This window comes from Schistocerca piceifrons, chromosome X (assembly GCF_021461385.2).
Source record: "Schistocerca piceifrons isolate TAMUIC-IGC-003096 chromosome X, iqSchPice1.1, whole genome shotgun sequence".
NCBI classification, from domain to species: domain Eukaryota; kingdom Metazoa; phylum Arthropoda; class Insecta; order Orthoptera; family Acrididae; genus Schistocerca; species Schistocerca piceifrons.
Genome location: NC_060149.1, coordinates 398895301 through 398903730, shown reverse-complemented (window position 1 = coordinate 398903730; position 8430 = coordinate 398895301). Strand labels below are relative to the sequence as shown.

The 8430-nt window shown below is 40.2% G+C and overlaps 1 pseudogene; it reads left to right on the top strand.

Annotated features, from left to right (window-relative positions):
- Positions 1 to 7582: 7582 nt before the first annotated feature.
- Positions 7583 to 7700, top strand: LOC124723842 (annotated as a pseudogene).
- Positions 7701 to 8430: the final 730 nt, after the last annotated feature.

Here is an 8430-nt window from a genome sequence, read left to right as displayed (position 1 = left end):
AAGATGTGTAGTACATATCTAGATTTTACGTAAGAGTACTATATTATTTGATATTGTTAGTAATACATACGCATCACTCTGTTCCACAAAGAAATTCGACAATGGTGATGAAAGATTTAACCACCAATAAATCCTTTAGGCTCCTACTAAACAGAACTTGCAATTTAAATGCTGTTTCCTTAGCGGTTAAACATTTTCTGGCTGCTTGCAGGTTATTAAAATGTGTGCTCCTGAATGATGGACGGCTTTCTGAACTAAAATATGTGACTTTGAATCACTGTGAAGATTATTCTATTTTCTGGAGTTGATTCCACTAAATGTGCTGTTGGCTGTAAAAGGAGATATATTATTTAAGGCAAATTTAAAAAAAGAATAAATATACGGGGAAACAGTAATCATTAGCCCCAGTTCCCTGAACAAGTTGCAGCGTGACATCCTTGAGCTCACACCACAAATAATATATATTACACACTTCTATAGTCGGAAAACCTAAGCTTGGCTTGACGAGTAAGCCCAAAAAATGTTCATGTTGGTTTTATGTAATGAAACTGCTTGAAGTATTTTTGTTTTTATATCACTTATGTCTGATAATATTTGCATTGTAAATAAAGTTTGTTTGGTTGCTTCATTAGTTCTATGGCATGCTCCTTCCAGTTACATTTATTATCTATTTTATCCTAAGAATTTAAGAGTGTCGACCTCTTCTCATTGCTTGTTATCATATTCTAGGCATATACTGGGGAGAAACCTCGTAAGAGTTGCATAGAGTACATTTTCGAAGTTAAACTTCACAGAACTTGCTAGGAACCATCTCCACGAAAATTACATTAACCAATCTTTCTAAAACTACACTTCATTTGCAATTTACTGCAATGTTTGTATCATATGCAAACAAAACAGACATGGTAGCTGGTAATGTTACTGAGGATAGATCATTAATATACACAAGAAAAAGAAAGGGTTCTAAAATAGAATCTCGTGTGACACACCATGTAATTATTTCCCAGTTGCGTGTATGACTTACAGCTCAATACAGAACTCATTCCTACTGACAAACTTCGGATTGTGTCCGAGAGATACGATATGTACTATTTTGCAACATGTCCTACTACACAGTAATATTCTGCTTTATTTAAAATGATAGTGGGGTTTACTGAGTCAAATGCGTTTCACACATCACACAATATGCCAGGAGTCTGTAATTTATTGTGTAGTGTATGAAGTACATTATTTCTGTATGTGGTAATAGCCTCGGCAATACAGGAACGCTTTGTGAATCCAGAGTGTGACTTTACAATACACTATTTGCAGTCAAATGATTAAGAAGCTGCTAATATATTACCTTTTATGAAATTTCGATACTGTTTGCAAAAGTGCTGTTGGACGGAAGTTTGACTGAACTTCTTTTTTATGCAGAGGCTTACCTTAAGTATATTTCAGACAATCAGGACATGTTCTAGTAATAAATAGCTGGTTACAGGATAACTCAGAAAATATCTTTAATTAACTTTGTTGGTATTTTATTTTGGCCACCATAATTTTTTATTTAAAAATTTTGTTGTTTACATTACTTCAGTTGGTATAGGGGTGCTTATATTCACATTGCTGAAGTGATTTGTGGCTGAACTGATATATTCCACTGCACCATCTACTGAACTGGACAACCCCATCTTTTCAGTAACAGATACGTAATGCTTGTTAAAAAGTTTTACAACACAGGACATGTCTGCTACCAATGTATCATTTAGTCATAATTCTGTCTATTTTTCATCTCTGGTGCTCCTTCACTATATTCCATATTGTCTTTATTTTATTGCTTGATGTGTCTGTCTTTTCTTCACAATGTTTCCGCTTTGCTGTCTGTGTCACTATCTTCAATATTTTGCGGAATGTCTTATAATGACCTGCTTCCAACTGACAGATACTGTTTCCTCTGTATCTTAAAAGATAGTTTTAGTGCTTGAGTAATCCATGGCATTTTGGTATGCTTTGGTTTAACCTGGGGTACTTCCAGAGGAAAACAGTGTTCAGATAACGTAAGGACTTTATTAATAAAAGTGTTTTATTTTTCATTCTTGTCATCAGTGCTGTACAAATATCTTCAGTTTGTGTCTGTGAGGAGTTTTATAAAACAACCAGTTTTTAGTTTATTGACTACTGCCTTGTACTCAGATATAGTAGATCTTTTATCCTGATTTAAATTAATACTTAACATGATGCTATTAACTACTGGTTTTATAATGTAAGTGTGATCATTAGATTTTTATATAAATATGTTATCAAAAGCTACTCTAGTTGGTAACTTTACAGTAGGAATTAAGTTAAATGATAATATTACTGACTGTAATAAATTCTTACTGGAAGAGTTTTTAAGAAAATCTGTGTTAAAATCGCCTCTTTTTTCACTGTTGAACAGGCCAATAGAGCTTCAAGGTGATTTATTAACTGATTAAAATTACCTGCAGGTGCTCGGTATGCTGTTACTATTATAAAGGATATATTATGAAATTCTACTTTTCGTGCACATCCATCTATACGCTGTTCTCAGGAACACTTATGAATGTGTACGTTCTCAACTTTATGATAATTGCTGATGAATGTGGTAAGCATATATAGTTGGTCAAATTATATTCCTCACGCTTCAAATATTCTTATGCAATTAAGAAAGCATTTCACGCTAACTAAGATGTAATTGGAGGAAAAATAAAGTTTCTGGTGGTTGTCGAATTGGTCAATGTATGCTAGAATTATGTTGTTTAATGAATTTCTCTGACTGAAGGGTTGTTTCAGTCCCAGTCTATCTTAAAACTTGGTTTCTTTCTGTCATCCCACACAGATTAAAGCGAGTGATTGTAAAATTAACTGACAAAAAAGTGAAGACAAGTATTATAAACAATCACATTTTGAATTCCTTTCAGCTATTGTTTGTGTGAAGACTGCAAGAGTAATAATACATCTCATTGCAAATAAGTTTTTGTCAAACATTTTTAACATTTTTAAAAAAGCTTTATTTTATGGCAATAAAATAATAATTTTTATAGGTATTTATGGTTGGTTACGGTCACATTCAATAATCTTTAAAACGCTATTGATTCCTCTGTGTGTGAAGAACTTGCAAGACTAGACAATAGATTGGGAAGAGTAAGTATCTACATAGAATTATCAGAAATATTATGGAGACCGTGCTATACAGTTTCTGGTGGCTGTAGGGATTTGCAAAACGGATTTTTGTATAATATTGTGTGCTTTTGCGTAAATTACAGCATGAATCAAGTAAAAAGCTCACCCGCAGTTCATTTACAATATAGTGTACAGACGCAGAGTGAGCCTAGTCAGGCTATTCAAGGTGTGTGTATTTTTTAGAGGATGATAAATTATAAGAGGAACAGAAGATAAGTTTATTCCTTATTCGGAGTACAGATGGGCGTTCCCAGGTAGGTTTACAAGACGACACCCAGCCATGACTGCGTCTAGAGAAGATGCTTTAGAAAGGTATTAATTGCGGAACTAATGTCCTCAAAGCAGTTAAGGGAACACTTCAGTGCTACCTACGAGCTGTTTCCAGAGAGAGCTTGTGGCCAGTCAACAATTGAGTCCTCTCTCAGTCCCTATTGGTTACGCATGGCTGGTACATATTGAGCTGTTTGTCAGCAGTTCGCTTGGTCTTTCCTGATGGCATCCCTGCTGAAGTTCTCCATGCCATTTATGTAGAAAGAAGTTTATATTTGTGCCAAATCTCTATCGTGTACGTATTGCATGGAATAATACCAGATATAAAGAAGAAAGCAAATGTGGTTATCTTGAAAAAGGGTGAAGATAAGGATGCACCAGCTCGGAAGTCATACAGACCAATTTGCCTTCTACATACCTTCGGGAAAGTTGCTGTATGGTAGACTACAGGAGAAAAGACTTCCTCATGTAAAGAACTTCCAACAACATAGATGCAGAAGTGGGGAAGCCAATAGAAAACGCAGTAAATTAGGCGATAAGACTTGCAAAAACGCTCCGTATAAATATATTGTAGCTATAAAGGTGGACGCGGCCGGGGCTTTGGATCACTTATGGTGACCGGTATTTTTTGACCGCCTGAGGGGGGGAGGGGAGGGGGGCTCTGAGCGCTATGGGACTTAACTTCTGAGGTCATCAGTCACCTAAAACTTAGAACTCCAGACTGAAGCGCCTAGAACCGCTCGGCCACTCAGACCGGCCGCCTGAGGGTCTTGGACTACCCACAAGCGCCCAACGTTGCACAACTGTTTGAAGAATTATTGCCCAAACAGGGAAGCAACTCTGTCATGAAGAGACGAGAGCCTTACAAAATAAATTTCGAAAGGCTGTCCAAAGGGATCCATAAGTGGCTCTGCGTTCTGGGATATGGTACTCGATCCCGTATTAGGAAAGCTGCAGGATAACGAAGCAGTCATGGGAGTAGTGGCATATGCCATCGATCTGATGATCCTTATGAACAGAAGCTCCAGGAGAAGGATGTACCACAGTCCTTCAACAATTACACCACTTGTGCCCAGGAGTAAAATTGCCTGTTAAACCTAAAAAGACCACGTATATTTTATTAAAATGGTATCTTTTAAGAGATCTGATAAGTGGTTAAGCAACAGGTCCATAAAGAGAAAGTCCGTCACCACATACCTAAACGTGTTCTTGGACTAGCGACAGAGTTATACTGCATGTGCTGAAGAAATTAGCAAAAGAGGCAGGAGCATGATGTGCCAAATTATTAGTCTAGCCAGTTACGATTATAAACTACCAGTGCAAACAATAAGAACGTATCATACCGCTGTCCTAACTGTGGTCATGGGATACTGTGCAAGGGCTTGAGCATACAAGACTTCTTCTCATAACACCAGTGTCGGTCGATAACGGGGTGCAACAAAGAATACTTCTTCAGTTGGTGGGAGCTTTTTGTACTTTGTCAGTAGAGGCGTTAGGGTAAAATTTCGGATGTGTCTTCTTATCTCCAAATACGAAAAAAAGAGGTTACGTGTTCGGTGAACAAAGAATAATATCACAAAGTGAAGAATTTAATAGAAATCCGGACCACAAGCAAGCAACAGATTCACAATCAGATCAACCACCTGTGACAGAAATGTTGGAATATTGTGCAAATAGCCAGGAGAACCTATAGTTTTCTCCCAATCATACTGGAAGTGAGGTATCTGAATCCCTCAAGAGAACTGGCGTACTTCTTAACGGGTCGTGAGCCTTACGCCACCTACTGACATTGAGTAAGTTAAAAACAAACCTCCGAATATGCTATTTGCTTATTCATTTCCACAACACAGTTTGGAGGTCTCAACCTCCGCCATCAAGTGGATTTTTGTGGATTAAAAATATAACATGTATGTGTTGTGTTATCCCTCAACACAACCATGCTATATTAATATACATAAATCCACCTGACAGTGGAGGCCTAAGTCTCCGAAACGCATTTTGGAAATACATAAATAGTGGCTGGTAATAGTGAACTTGTTGCTTCGTTTGATACATTGCTGTACTTCGTACTGCTGAAGTTTTAGCCTTCAGAAGACGTGAACATACTGAGAATTTTGAATAGCACACCAGCATTCCATTTTCTGTTATGTGTGGCTTTGTTCTCCAGATAGTGGTAAGGTCATCACATCTGTTGTCTGGCAACGTGAAACACATTGCTGATGGAAAGAGCGTGTAGTTAACAAACTACCAAAGAGCTTCAACACATTTCGATAAGTCTATGAAACCCAAGTCCGATTGTGAAGGAAGATATATAGTTGTAGGTCCACATCATGTAACATCTTTCGAAAATTGTTTCATTCACACTTATCTCTGATGGTTCCAAATAACATTAAAGCATGTCCCTCCTTGCCTGATTGCTTTTCATGAGAAAGACCATTGTGACAGAGCATGAGAGGGATTGGCTCAAATGGCTCTGAGCACTATGGGACTTGACATCTGACGTCATCAGTCCCCTAGAACTTAGAACTACTTAAACCTAACTAACCTAAGGACATCACACACATCCATGCCCGAGACAGGATTCGAACCTGCGACCGTAGCGGTCGCGCTGTTCCAGACTGAAGCGCCTAGAACCGCTCGGCCGCTACGGCCGGCTGAGAGGGATTGTTCTACTCCGACTCTGGTACTTTTAAAAATACTTAGTGAAGCAGAAAACCTCTTAAATGTTAAGAATTTTTCACACCAGGATCGAGGGCCGTCTGTTGTGTACGCGGACTTTGAATGTCTTCTCGTTCCTGTGACTGACTGTGACAGTGATAACATACACAACAGTCTCTTACCATATGCCACAGTGTCTTTCCTCTACCCATATCCAATGAAGTTGAATCGTAGCACAAGGAAACCGATGAATGATTCGTTTGATGATGTAGTTTAGTACCTAATTGTGTTTGTGTACAGAGCTTACACACGTCCATCGTTTGTACACGTCATCTGGGCTGGGTGCGATGTTTATGATTAAAACGAACCGTCAAGTCTTTAGCCAGTGAGCACTTGGAGCTATATTTACTCCTGGTTGTCGGGCTGTATGGAAGGTGACAGTCAGGTTGGTGTCTCACCGCTGTCCACGGCGTCTCCAGACATGTCTTCACTGGTCATCGAGGCTCAGTTCGAAGCGGGACTCATCACTGAAGACAATTCTGCTCCAGTCAATGAGATTCGACGCTGAAGACGTGTCTGGAGGCGTCCTGGACAGCCCAGGGATACCGACCTGAATGTCGCCCGCCATACGGCCCGACAACCAGGAGTGATGGTCTGGGAAGTCATTTCTTTTCATAGTAGGACCCCTTTGGTTATCATCTGCGGCGCTTTTGCAGCATAGCGGTACATTAACGATATTCTGCGTCCCGTTTTGTTGCGATTCATGGCAAGTCATCCTTCGCTTACATTTCAGCAAGATAATACATGCCTGCACACGGCGAGACTTTCTACTCCTCGTCTTCGTGTTTTCAAATCTTACCTTGGCAAGCGAAGTCGCCGGTATCTCTCCAATTCAGGACGTGTGGAGCATTACCGGCAGGGGCCTCTAATCAGCTCGGTATTTTGACGATTTAAAGCTCGAATTGGGCGGAATTTGGTACGATATCCCATAGGAGGACAACTCGATCAATCAATGCCAAGCCGAATAACTGCTTGCGTAAGGGCCGGAGGTGGACCAACGCGTTATTGACTTGCTCAATTTGTGAAGCTCTTTTTCGCGAATAAAGCATCCAGTTTTTCTGAAATTGTAATCAAGTGTTTGTCTGTAGACGTACATCCCATCTACCGATTTCCGTCCCATTCGGATAATTCCTTCGCGGTGCGTAGTTTTTTATGTCAGAGTGTATTTTAACACGTAATATTATGCTACAGTTCTTAGATTCGTGCAGTTATCACCCGAAACTTTGTTCCAGGTTGATATGGTCTCTCACGTGCCGAAGATATAAAATTTCACATGCGGGTTTCAATGTACTAATTAACGAGAGACACTCCTATAAATTGCACTGTGCGTATCCAGTAAGCTAACGGTGGACATGAAATATGAGCAAGAGCAGCGTGTGAGGTATGAATTTAATGGACGCTTGCACGAGGACAGGGCAACGGCCTTGCCGTAGTGAATACACCGGTTCCCGTCAGATCACCGAAGTTAAGCGCTGTCGGGCGTGGCCGGCACTTGGATGGGTGACCATCCGGGCCACCATGCGCTGTTGCCGTTTTTCGGGGTGCGCTCAGCCTCGTGATGCCATCTGAGGAGCTACTCGACCGAATAGTAGCAGCTCCGGTCAAAGAAAACCATCATAACGACCAGGAGTGCGGTGTGCTGACCACACGCCCCTCCTATCCGCATCCTCATCTGAGGACGACACGGCGGTCGGATGGTCCCGATGGGCCACTTGTGGCCTGAAGACGGAGTGCTTTTGCACAAGGACACATACGTACAACTCCTTTCTTATGCATTCAAATAACAAATAAACTGTATCCTGGGTTAGCGTGGGACGTAAATCTCAAAAGCACACAAAAATTTTAATCGTTGTTGATATGCTACTGTTCTTTGGGGCCGGTATTTTGCTAGACTCGCCGATGGAAATAACTGACGTCTGTATGAACTATTCAATGAAAGCTACATCCTGGTAGCCATTTCTACAGCGTAATTTTTATCTATTGAAATCCGACCCAGTGACACAGATTTTTAATGGGTGACTCTGGTGTAGGACATGTCTTGAAGTATCCTAATAGATTGCCGCTACGAAGTCCTGTGAGCTGACGATATATACTGCTACTCTCTCCTGCAGAACACAAAACATCTACTTATGGAGGAAATTTAGTGTCGTATACTTGTTAAAGTGGGTATGATTATGGATCTTAGCGTCATTTCGGCGTCTACTACGTTTTAGCCTCTTTCTTTCATATTGTAGCATGATCGTACGCTGCGTCCAGCGAAGG